This window comes from Otolemur garnettii, unplaced genomic scaffold (genome assembly GCF_000181295.1).
Source record: "Otolemur garnettii isolate 467f Iridium unplaced genomic scaffold, OtoGar3 scaffold00009, whole genome shotgun sequence".
In the NCBI taxonomy this organism is placed as follows: domain Eukaryota; kingdom Metazoa; phylum Chordata; class Mammalia; order Primates; family Galagidae; genus Otolemur; species Otolemur garnettii.
Window position 1 is genome coordinate 24,402,774 of NW_003852404.1, and position 13,937 is coordinate 24,416,710.

Here is a 13,937-nt window from a genome sequence, read left to right on the forward strand (position 1 = left end):
TTAATTGCCAACCTATCATTTATTACCTACCTCCATGAGGTTACACCTAAAGTCAGCAGAAAGGGTATTTCAGAAATGGGAGGTTTCTAGGAAGATTACTGTGGTTCCGAAACACAACATGCTGTGAAATGGTAACGGCAATGTACGGTTGTCACACCAAGGGCAGAGACGGGGCAACAGCAGTGAGTTATGTTTCTCCTCCTCTCCCCTGTGTGATGCTCCCCCTTCTCAATGCTAATAATGGGCTCTTATCTGTATCCTGCCATGTTCTAGACGCTGTAATATGTATTTGAATTACGTATTTTTTCATTTAATATTCCCCACACATGTTTGAGGTAAATGTTAAAAGTTTCATTTTATCAAATGTAGAACAAAGCCTTAGATAGATAAAACAATTAGCCACATTTAACCAGTGGGAATGGGAACGGATCAGGATTAAACTTGGGCATGTCTGTCTCCAAAGCCTGTGTCTTTTCCACCATGTTGTACCGTTTCAAATTTGCAGAGGACAGCGTAAGAGCGTGTTGACTGCTGTAAATATTTCCTTTCTTTGTAATCACGATAATAAGTATACAAATGCAACATATCTAGCCCTATCTCCTCCTTGAAAGAATAGTTTATCCCATGTTATAAACTGCTCCAACAAAGGGTAAATGTCTTATATTTATGTCAAAAACTTAGCAGTAGTTGGGAAACAAAACTGGAGCCCAAAAAGTATGGGTTTATGATTTGAATGATAAAATAAAAATGTATCTGAGTACATATAGGTGTCTTTTCATTGTCTTTTTAAGATTACTTATCCCTGGAGAGGACTACCAAGTTGACTTTATAGTAAGAAGGCAAAATGTTATCACAGTCACTGTATTTGGATAGTAAGTTACAGCTATAGCAGAGAACATCTCTTCAAAGCTACTGTATTCACCATAGTGACAGATGAAGCAGCTTTAGATAATAATCTCCTAAAGTGCCCTCTGCACTTACTCAGCACCTTACCTGATGTTTGATTCTAATCATTCCCTGAGCCGAAGCCCAAGAGCCCCAGAATGTTTGAACTCTTTGGAAGGACCAGCAAATGTAGCACTAATCCCAGGCCGTCTTTCATTTTCTGGCCAAACTTGGCTTAGGCACAATCATTTGGCCTCTTATTCTTCAATTGTCCTGTTACTCTAACAGGATTGGTATGAGAATTAAACAAACCAATGCGTAAAAGTGCTAACCATACTATCTCATCTATAAAGATTTCTTAAATGCCTGCATTTCAGCCTAAGTTACAATTTCTTTTTAATGATATTTAAAGGATTGCAACTCTTGTTATTAAATTGCTTTATTGTTAAGACAAATGCTTTCAAATATGATGAAATTTATTAAACAATATCCTAAAAGATGAAACATGGTACATTGCTACAAAGCTAGATCCTTAATTATTCTCTAGAAACTGATAAGTATTTCAGTTAGTTCTATCTTCTTTTCTTGTGTGATTATTTTTCAATCTGATTTTGCCTGAATAACCACAGGAAACCCCATCTTAAACAGTGACTCACATACACTTTGCAATAATAGCTATATTAACTGAATTTTAATGATATTTTGCCTCCCCGTTGCTCTCCACAGGTCCCTTAGGTTTAATAAAGCTGAAAACATTTTATTTCATTGTCTCAAACTATTGATTATCTGTTTAATGTAATGCTGAGAACTCAGTGATATATTGCCTTTGCCACACTGATTAAACAAATTATCTTAAAGAAATAAGCGGTCTGTTTTAAATCAAAGAGCCCTAACACAGAACAAAATTGTTTCTTTCATACATTACTGGGGGCTCCGTTAGAAAGCACACAAACTTGTTTCTCAGTCTTGCAGGGGAAATAAATTTGATTGTTTCAGAGCTGACTTCAGTATTCCCAGGAGCATTGGGTGACAATTTAGATTTCTACCTCTTTGTTTTATTGCCAATGGTAGCTTCTATAAAAAATAAAATAAATAACAGACTCACTAACTTCAGAGAAAGGGAAACAAAAGTTAAAAAGTACAAAAGTCAGAAAACAGCCTTTGCATCTTAATCTCAATAAAACAACTTTTATATAGAAAACAGAACCTCTGACTATGAGCAAGAAAAATATGTTATCATTTAAACCAATCCTAAGATGACCTAATAACAGACTAAGAATGTGGGGACGGGGGAGGTAGGGGGAGGAGGAAATGGGGGGAGGGAGGAGGATTGGAGGGATCACTTCTGTGGTTTATCTTACAATGGTAAAAGTCAATCTTTCTAAGAGTAGAATATGAACGTTTTAACACAATAACTAAGAAAATGACATGAAGGCTACGTTAACCAGTTTGATGGAAGTGTTTCAGATTGTGTGTGAAAACACCACACTGTACCCCAGAAGTACATTAATGTACACAGTTACCATTCAATTAAAAAGAAAAATAAGGAAGCAGATGTGGCTGAAGTATTTAATGTAAAGAAGATGTGTATGAGTTGGGAATGTATTGCTTAGACATGTATTTGCTAATGGACTTGATTCTCTTGTGGGGATTCTCAACACCATTCCTTATCATAGGAAAAATATGTGTCCTGTATAGGAAAAAGCTCATTCTCTCTCACTGCAGGATCTAAGCAAGGTATAAAAATTGGATTGTCCTCTTAAATATACTAACATGACTGACTTCACTGATTGTCTTAAGAAAGAGCATTTGTACTAAACCATCCTGTTACATTTTAAATCCAGAGCTGGAAAAAGGAACTTGCTTCTCTCTGCAAGGAAATCTGAGCTCAGGGGTTCCAGAGATTAGCAATTCTAGCCTTTCAGAAGAAGCCATTCTGCAGTGGGAGAGGATGAATCCAAATACAAGGGATGATAACATGATGGGCAGAGTGAAAGTCTGACAAAATTTAAATTCCTGTCTATCTCTACCTCACTGAGTCCCTCTCTGATGGTACGCAAGGAAAATATTATTTTTTGCTTAGCTAGTTCAAACTTAGGTTTTGTAACTTCCAACAAAAGATTACTGGTTTTGTCTCCACAGGAGCAAAGTTAGACTGTACAGTACAACAGAGAAATAGAATCTTGCAATACTTCATTTTGAAAGCAATATTGGAAAATATTGTGAGCATGTTTTTATTGTAACTCTTGCTACAGGAAAATGCTTCTGCTGATTCCTTGTGTCTGCAAACCAGACTTATAGATATATTATATATTTTGCTATTACGGAGGCTGAAAAATCAGTATCACCATGATAAAGTAAATTTATAAACTTAGTATTCTATATGTATAGAATGAGCCAGTCTCTGTTTCCCCATCAGACCACTGATGCTGAGATTGACCATTGACCACTTACGTGATTTTTTTTTTTTTTGCGGTTTTGGCCGGGGCTGGGCTTGAACTCACCACCACCGGTATATGGGGCCGGCACCCTACTCCTTAAGCCACAGGTGCCACCCCATTTACATGATTCGATTTAAAGTTACAAACTCAATAAATACTTTATTAGAAAAGCAAGACGGGCTGGGCGCGGTGGCTCATGCCTGTAATCCTAGCACCCTGGGAAGCTCAGGCAGGTAGAATGCCTGAGATCGCGAGCTGGAGACCAGCCTGAGCCAGAGAGAAACCTCATCTCTAAGTTGACCCAGCTACTTGGGAGGCTGTGGCAAGAGAACCGCTTAAGCCCAAAAGCTTGAGGTTGCCGTGAGTTGTGCTGTCATCTCACTCTACTGAGGGTGACAAAGTGAGACTCTGTTTCAAAATAATACTGCACAGAATTATTTTATTTTAATAACTCAAGTAGTGTTACTATTTTCTCTTTCTTGCTTGTCTTTAGTAAAAACACCATCTAGATTAGTGGTATTAAAAAGAGTTGCATAATCTTATCTCATAGGGCAAGTAATATACTTACAGTTATGCTTTTTTTAAGATTTCCAGTATGAGTTAAAATCAGCTTCCCCACTTTAGTCTGTATGTAACCATTTGTGTGTCTTTTATAAACAGGATTTATTTTAAGGAAAGAGTGTGAGCTCCAGAATGGTGAGAATTGAGACTGGTGGCCTGATTTATTCACTTTCAGCACAATGCAATGTATTATATTTTTCTAATAATGCTTTAACTTTGATGATAAATTATATTGCCTAATATTGAGTAACTTAAAACTAAAAAATAGACATTTAACTTTAAAAATTCCTGCATAAAAAGGGCAGGTTAATACCAATCATGAAAGTATAAGCAAACAAGGGTGAAGTTGGCCCTTTTTCTCACATAATTGTCACTCTTCAGCCACATTAAAAGACAAACGTGAAAATCTTCTTAAATCAAATCTACCAACAAAAACTTGTGCAATGTAAAATTTTAAAAATAATTCAAAACAGAAAATTATATGCCTTATGGCAAATGCTAGAGCTTATTTTCATGCTGTTACTGGTAAGTAGCTATTATGACCAGCAAGATATTTTAAACTATGGCTTATAATATTTTAATTCCATCATTTAAAAATTTAGGTTTGTGTATATTTTATGTAGTATAACATAAACAATATATTAGTAGAGTTATATGTTTCTCAAATTTATATATAAATATATGTATTTGCGCATGTTCAATAATCTTCATTAATGTAGTATACAGTTGTGAAGAGTTATATTGGAAGTCACTGAGATACCCTCAGTAATATGCATAACCTTAATCTCATTTTATTAAAATAGCTGGATATACATTTAAATCTATTCCCTTTCTTGTAACTGAAAGAAGATAATTAATGAGCAAAAGATGTATATAACAACAAAATTCAAGAGCAGCTTTCTATATAATGGTTCTTTTCTGGGAATTCACAATAGCTCTACTTTGGGAAACCATTTTAATGTACTGATGTCAGAGATTTTGATCTTAGGATGGGCCCCAACAAATGTGGCTTCAATAAACTCACCTGGTATTTCAAATCAATAATTCTTTGTTAATAACATTATAAAATATTTATTGAGATATTCTTATATATTTATGTACAAAACATCTCTCTCTTTCTTCATTGATGGGGTAACTGCTAAAATTGAATTAGACTTTAAAAAGAGAAAGGTGAGGCAAGAATAAATAAATATTGATGTACAAAGCATCTCCCTCTCTCTCTCTCTCTGCATCTCCCTCTCTATATATATTCTTAGACTATAACAAGTCTTCTGTTGGATTCATCATTTTGTATCTTTGTAACTTGCTTTTTCACTCTTTTAATAAAACCTTTTGATGGTCAGAAGTCTTAAAACTGATGTAGCCCACATCATCAATGTTTTATGATTACTGTTTTTGTGTCCTCTGAAAATCTCCACCTAATGCACAATGAAGAGGTTCTAAAATCTTTATTCTTCAAGCTTTTCATTTAGATCTATAATTCATCTGAAATTGATGGTTGTATGTGATATAAGGCAGGTGTCAATGTATAATTGATGATTAGCTTTTCAAAAGTAATGGGAAAATTATGGAAAAGATAATGCTAGTGATTACTAAATCCACATAGGTGCTAGACAACAGACACTCAAAGCTGTCTAAATGAACATTGATATATTTAATTAATTATGTTCAATTTAGTTTTCAGAAATTCTATTATTATACAACTGGAATATTATGTAAATAACAAACATCAGCTGATGGAGTAGATATAATAATTATATTAATAACAATATTGTATATCAACAAGTGATAAATATCAGAAATAGCATTTTCATACATAAATTTCCGTAAGACATGTTCAGTCTTTGACAAAATAGAAAATTACAATAACTACAAGATGATACAGAAGGTCTCTTTCTTATTTACCTGGACATACATTTTCAGAATCATAGAGCCCTCATTAGTGTTAAGCCTGTTCCTCTTTAGGTTGTCACATTCTCCCTCTTGCCTCACCTTTCTCTTCTTAAAGTCTAATTCAATTTTAGTAGTTACTCCATCAATTATTTATTATTTTCTTCATGGCCACCTTTTAATTCTCTATTATCTATTTTTTCCCAACTCTTTATTTACCCATCCTTGTCTTCTCCTATCTTTTATATTCTCTCTTTTTATTTTCAACCAATATTGTAGCCACAAAGTGATTACAGTTTGTGTGATGAACTGTCATGGTGAAAACTTTCAAATAATCTAAATACTTATTAGAATGGAGGATTATCTTAGTTTTCTTATTCTAGTAGCCCCTTATAGATCACCTGTTTGTTGTATAAACTTCAGATATATGCTTCTCTAGAATCTCTTATTGGGGATATTTGTGAAAGTAACATTTGGTCAGGGGTCATTATACCTGGTTGCTAAAATAGAGAAGCCTTTTAAACATTGAAGTTGTGGGTAATCCATTCAATTACTTAAAAATAAAATTCTAATACCTAATTTGCAGTTAGAATGATTACTAATTTCATTTCCCAAACTATATTCTATAATATAGAATATAGTATTGTCCTAAAGAGTATGAATTACATTTTATAGAAAAGCATTTAAGAAATTATCATTAAATTGGTAGTTTCCTTTCCTAGGCCTCTTCAGTTTTTCATTAAACAGTAGAATCTCCTTACATTGAGCACCTCTTTAAATTGACCTATTTTTTGTAGACCACACATGCACCACATGTATGTATCGGTATAGCACTTCCTCATGTTGACCAGTTTGTTACAGTCCCTTGGGTGGTTAACTTATAGAGTTTCTATTGTATCAATATCTAAATTTATTCAATAAGAATTTCTGTTACCACATAGTACCCGATAATTTATATTAGTATGCTGATATTCTTCAGGACACAGTTTGAAACATAAAACGATTTTGTCTTTATAAATTATTCCTTAGTAGTATCTGAAAGTTGTATGGAATCAAAGAAATATTATCTCCAAGTCTATGCAGATCAAAAATTACTACTGTTTTAAAATTTGACACAAGCAATTGAGAAGCTTTGATTGCTGCCAACTGTACTTGTTATACTGTGCCAGAGAAACTAGAGCCTTAACAACAAATCTAACACATTTGAAAAACATTTTTAACTTAATTCTTAGTTAATTCTTTTAGAGACAAAGTCTCTCTATGTTGCCCAAGCTAGGCTTAAATTCCTAACCTTAAGCAAACCTCCAGCCTCAGCCTCCCAAAATAATGAAATGCCAGGCATAAACCACTGTATCCAGCTAAAATCTATTTTAAGAAGAATAAGAAATGGGTCATGGTTCCAAGAAGCTTATCCATTAAACATATATATCTATTTTTTGTTGATTAATTTGAGCTTTATGTAGGTTCTAGTTATCAACCCTTTGTCAGATTCATGCCCTGCAAATATCTTTTCCCACTCTGACGGTACAGAGTTGGAACATATCCTTCTTAGTAAAGTATCACAAGAACTGTGAAGCAAGAATCCAAGGTGCTCAATTTGAATATGAACCTATTACGTGATCTAACACATACCCACATAAGTGAAAACCCAAAATCAATTCAAGGAGGGGGTGGGAGGAATGAGGGAGCAGGGAGACAGGAGGAGGTAGGGATGGGAATTACAGTGTATGGAACACCTCTTAGCAAGACACAGCTAAGAGGGAGGGACTTTACTTAACAAAGGCAAACAGTATAACCTAATTGTTTGTACCCCAAATGACCCTGAAACAATAAACACACAACCAAAAAACCCATATATCTAATGTATCTGAGCTATAATGAAACATAATTGTTTAAAGCTATAAAATACTAATTATTTCATCCAAACATGTGCTGTTTTTAGCAATCCCTGATTTTGTCTATCATTGAAAGTACTAAATTTGTATGACAGGTAAAATAAGCCTTGCCTAGTATATTTGATAGTGTTGTAATAGAATTTTTTTTTTGGTTTAAGACATGCTTGCTAATGTCTCATAGTAATTTAACAGAATATAATAATTTACTATTTTAGCTAAAAATAGTAAACACAGATATAATAAAATATTCGTTGTTTTAAAAGAAGATAAAAAATGAGAGAAGGGATAAAAAGATGCTGTTATTGAAAAACATTTGCAAATTTAACTAACTTTTAAATCCTGACCCATCTGAATTTCCTTGAGAGTCCTGCTCTTTCAAATAACTACTAGTTCAATTTCATTGGTGATATCTCCATAGCAGAGAAGAAAAATCCATACCATGGTGAAGATGTAATGACCACCAGGTGTAAATAAATATTTGAATCATCGTATGACAGGCATTTCCATTTTTGTGACACTTTACTAAGAAGAATGTGTTTGAACTCCATCCAGGTAAATACAAAAGATACGAAGTCTCCATCTTCCCACAAGAAAATTAAACAAACAAAAAGACCAAAGAGATAGAGGACACACCCACCTGTTTCTGTCCTCGTTAACTTGCCTGGAGTGGAGCATGGTGGGTTGGAGAAGTAAAAGGTTTTACCCTAGTCAAATATAAACTGTTTATTTTTTAAAATATTATTTTAAATCCAGATTTGAAAGTACCACTAAGTCCTTAATATGAAAATGCCATATTCATCTTCTTGTATTTGTATAATAATTAGAAAGAGCAGTAGCAGATCTGATATTAAAATCTCTGACATTATGGCAATGGAGACCAATGAGAAGGACAACTGGTCACCTTGAAGGCCTGAGAGGGAGGAGTCATGCTTTCTACATTTAGGAGCCGCTAAGACTTGGGCTGTTCTGGTGTTTCAGGGGCAGAGACCTGCAGAAATTGTGTGGATAAAAGCCCATGTGACCTCCTGATCCAAGAAAACAATCAAAATAAGAGTCAGGTACCACTTGCCTAAAGCCACGTGAGCAGGTACATTTTGATACCTTGTCCAGCATCTCTGAATTGAATCTGAGTGACATACCCTCCCTATTCCCCAGCCCATACTGGTTGATACTGCATAAAATGCTGTAGATGAAGAAGAAACCTGTGCCTGCGTCGGGAGTGACACCTGACAACAAAAACACACCTGGAAGAGCAGCATCTTGTCTTGCTGGAAATGACTTGTTTCCCGACTCCCAGAGGCCAAGGAAAACTTCTCTACTGAAGAAGCCAGGCCTGCTGGAGCTAAGCCAAATGTGAGAGCAGCAGGAGGAACAGAGCCGCCTACACAGCCAGCTTGTTAAGGGAACAGCAGCCAAGAGTTCAAATATTTCCTCTCCTTCATTTTGGATCCTATTTTTACCCCATAACTTTATGATTAATAACATCTGAGAAGAGACCTACATAGTGCTGCCAAGTTCCTACCAGTCCCCTTTCTTTTATCTGCCATCCCTGCTGGACTTTGTAGACATGATGGGTACCTGAAAAGGCTTGTGTCAGTTCAAATAGAACAAATGTCTACACTGGAGTTTACTGGAGAAAACCCTCCAAATCTACCCACCTAATCTCATCTCTAAGGTTTTAAGAAGGGATTTTGCACAGTCATAGAAGTCCTTCATTTGTTAGGTTTCTCGTCACACATATTTTGCAATTCAATTAGAAAGTTTTTCCGTTAGAGAGTTGCTGACAGACCAGAGCTTGCCCTGTAACAAAAGACTGGACTATGTTTTACTCATATCATAATTTAGCAGAAGGCTTAATCTAGTGCTTAGAAAGTTGAAGCTTTTTTTTTTCCTCTACAATTAATTGCCTTGCTTAGAATGTTTAAACTTAAGGGATAAGAGAGAAGGTTCTTATTTTTCCTGCCCTTCCATGAACATAGGTCTTAAATGAAAGACTTGTGACACCGGCTTACACTCCCTAACAAGTCTTACTAGGAACTTTGTGCCCAGCGATCACTTACTTTCAGCTGACTCCTTGTAGCACAATGGACTGGGAAACAGATGCTAAATGTATGTACATATACACACGCAGGCAGAGGAAACTGTATGCTACTGCTTCTTTTGTTATTCTTTCTTTTAATTTCAGATCAATATGAGGGTACTGAACTGTTGTTCAGCATCCATGTTTCCTGTTTCCTGGCCAACAAGATAGGGGTCAGAATGTGGTAATGTCAAATGCCTGGACTGCTACTGGGAGACCAGGCCTGTTTTTTCCAATCATAAAATCTAAAATGGAATCTACTTTTTGTGGGCATGGGGTCCTTATCAGTTCCACTGTACTGAAAATAAACATACTTCCAGGAGTAGCTAGGAAATTGCTGAAAAATAAAAGCTACCTACAGAAATGAACTCTACAAAATGTAAGAACATAATATAAAGCCTCTGTTGTTAAAACAGTATGTTATTTTCACAGGTATGGATGTAACGACTAGGGAAAAAAATAAAAAGTCCAGAAATAGAGTTATGATATGCATGGAAAGTCAGGATCTTAGCAAAGTATCTCAAGAATGGAAGAAAAAGTATCCAATGTATTCAGCCCTACTATGAAACTAATTTATAACTTTCATATGAAAGCTATAACCCAATTATAGCCCAAGAATATGGGGAAAGGGGAAAGAGAGGGGAGGGGAGGGGGAAGGATGAATGGAGGGAGAGTGATTGGTAGGACCACACCTACATTGCATCTTACAAGGGTACATGTGAAACTCACTAAATGTAGATTATAAATATCTTAACACAGTAACTAAACCAATACTATGAAGGCTATGTTATTCAGTTTGATGAAAATATTTCAAATTGTATATAAAACCAGCACATTGTACCCCATGACTGCAATAATGTACACAGCTATGATTTAATAAAAAAAAAAAAATTTTTTAAGGAACATTTTAGCAAGTAAGGCAAAAATGAGCATTTTTAAGAAATGGGATGGGACAACTAAATAACTATTTAAAAGGAGATGAAATTAGATATAGATCTGAAATTCTGGAATGAACTTCAACATAATCAGGGTAATGGTGGGACCACACTTATGGTGCATACTGCAAGGGTACATGTCAAATATATTAAGTGTAGAGTATAAATGTCTTAATACAATAATTGTGAGGTAAAGGCTATGTTAACTAGTTTGATGTAAGCATTTCAAATTGTATATAAAATCAGCACATTGAACCCCATAAATGCATTAATGTCACATGATTTATGTATTTATGACTTAATAAAAAGAAATTGAAAAAAAATGACACCATATAAATAGTAGAAGAAAAATGGGAGAATTGCTCTATGACCTGAGTATAGGAAAGGTTTTCTAATTATGACAAGATACAATAAAATTAAGGATTAATATTTTAAGTCATCTAATAATATTAATGATGACAATAACTTTGCATGGCAAAAAGGTGTGATAAGGTAAGGTAACTCATAAGACTAGCTAGGAGAAAATATTTATAATAGACTAATAACCTTAATATATTAAGTATTTTTAAGACTTGAAGAAAAAAATTTCCAAAACCAAAAATAATGTCCATAAAGCATGGGAAATTTATCAAAACACATAAACATGATTTCTGAACATAGGGGCAGTGCCTGTGGCTCAAAGGAGTAAGGCACTGACCCCATATGCTGGAGATGGTGGGTTTAAACCCAGCCCTGGCTAAAAAAAAAAACTGCAAAAAAAAATGATTTCTGAATGTAAGAAAAGGTATAATATTGGTTAACTACAGGATGTAGATGGGAATAGGATGTTTAGAATGACATAGTGACATTTCACTAAGTAGATCTCTTTATATACAGAGATATATACAGATATATATATATATATATATATATGCCTGTTAGAGGCATGTTCATATTACTGCTCAATAAATAAAATAAAGCCACAAAAAAATATAGGTTTAAAAAGCAAAATGGGGTCAACCCATTCAGGACCCCCTCAATGTAATGGAAGCTTTCATATCTACTAAGAAACTATAGTTCTATTCCTTTTGAAAAGGAAAAAAAATTATTTACAAGCAAAATTATGTGACATTTCCAATGAATCATTACCACCTTGACAGGGACAAAAACAGAGCTAATCTTAGTAAATTATGCAGACTTTCTAAAAAATTTGCAGTGGGTTAGCAATTCCTAAAGTGTGTTCTACATATTCTACGATATAGCACATAAGCAAAATATATTGTAAAGAACAAAACCCAGGTTCTCAACATTAAGGGAGAGTTATAGAGGGTAGGCAATAATCCTATGCCATTGGATTGTAACTGGGGTCATCAAGATGAACATATGAACTCCTGGTACATATTGTTCTATATGTGTAGCATATATCTATAGCTAATCTGTATCTATCTAATCTGTATCCATCTGATAGCACTTTATGGATAGCACCACACAGTAACTATGTGTGAATAGTATCTTAGTTCTGTCCACAAAAAGACCTGAAGAGCAAGGGCACATCAATGATAACAGGTACACCTTAGGTTCACTTAAGGAAATGTGGACTTCTTAGAAGAATGGCTGATTCAGGACTGTGGGAGGAAAAATAGAAGATTAACCTGAGACATCATATGACAGCAATTATGCCAGAAAATAAAATTGTGCACATGTGTTGGAAAACACAGAACACAGTAATCATCTTGAATAAGTTCTGCTATGATTTTAATGTGTCCCCCAAATTCATGTGTTGGAAACTTAATCTTCAAAGTGGCATTATTAAAAGGTGACTGGATAAATCCATTTGTGAATTAATAAAGTATTATCAGGTGAGGGGAAGTGCTGGTGACTTTGTGAGAAGAAGGAGGGAGACCTGAGCCCACAAGCATGTACCGTCTCCTGGCGATGTGCTGCCCTGCACAGCCTGGGACTCTGCAGAGAAATTGTCATCAGCAAGAAGGCTTTCATCAGATATCACCTCTTGACCTTGTATTTTTCAGCCTCCACAAATGGGAGAAATACATTCTTTATTTCTGTGTAAGTTACCCAGTACCAGGTATTCTGCTCTAAGTAACAGAGAATACATTAATTTGGCCTCTCACTTCCCAAATAGATCAATTTGAATGACGAAATAATGATAGTAACAGGATATTACTAAATTAATAAAATAAAAATGTATTAGTTCATACCAACATAAGTATAGGAATGAGGATTTAAATACATAAGGACATAGAAAAAGCTTTACAATATAGTAACATGGCAATTAATATACTTAAGTAGAATGATGGAATTACCTTTAATTATATTTATAATTGATGCTGGCAAGAATCAGCAACATACTCAATACTAATGAATAAAATTAGATATTTTCATGGTCTCAGAGTATCTCCCCACAAATTATTTAACAATTACAATGAGGAAAGATACGTTTTTAGTAGAAAACCTGGCAGACACAACCATACCCAAGTGCTTTAAGTTAACATTAGCAGTTCTGGTATAAGCCAAAGTAATTTGCCTCCTAATTTGGTGCATGGAAGAAAACACATCACTTCTGAAAGGTGTTCCTTTCAAAATGTATAACCTGAATCTAATCATGATGAGATATAAAACAGAACTGAAGTACATCTACAAATTCTCTCAGAATTCTTAGAAAAGTTAATATCCTAAAAAACACAAAAATCTATGATGATAACATGTTAAATTAGATGAAAGGGACATGTTTATTAAATGTTACGTTATCCTTAATTGCATTTTGGACTAGGAAAAAGTATTTATTAAAGATAATTTTAAAAAATTGAACATAAAACTGTGGATTAGATCATATGTAGCATTATGTCAAGGTCAAATTTTCTGAATTTGTTTTATATTACTTTGACAATATGAAATAAGAATATGAAGTAATTGAACACAATATCCTGTTTAAAGAAAATAAATTTTGCATTATTTAGGTATAAACAGCCATAATATTTACTAGATTTTTAAAAATAGTTCTACATATATATGGTAGAGAAAAAGATTGAGAAATTAAATAGATCAAAATTATTAGCACTTGTTGAATCCCAGGAAAGGATTGCTCTTTTTTACAAACTTGCAAACTTAAGGGAAATTGTAAATTACATAAAAATAAAAATGTAAAAACTATGGGTATAAATATCATGGGTGAAAACTAGAAATGTTCACTGACTCAAGATAAATGTGTATGCATGATACATATGTAATTTTACATTTGAATAGTTTGTTG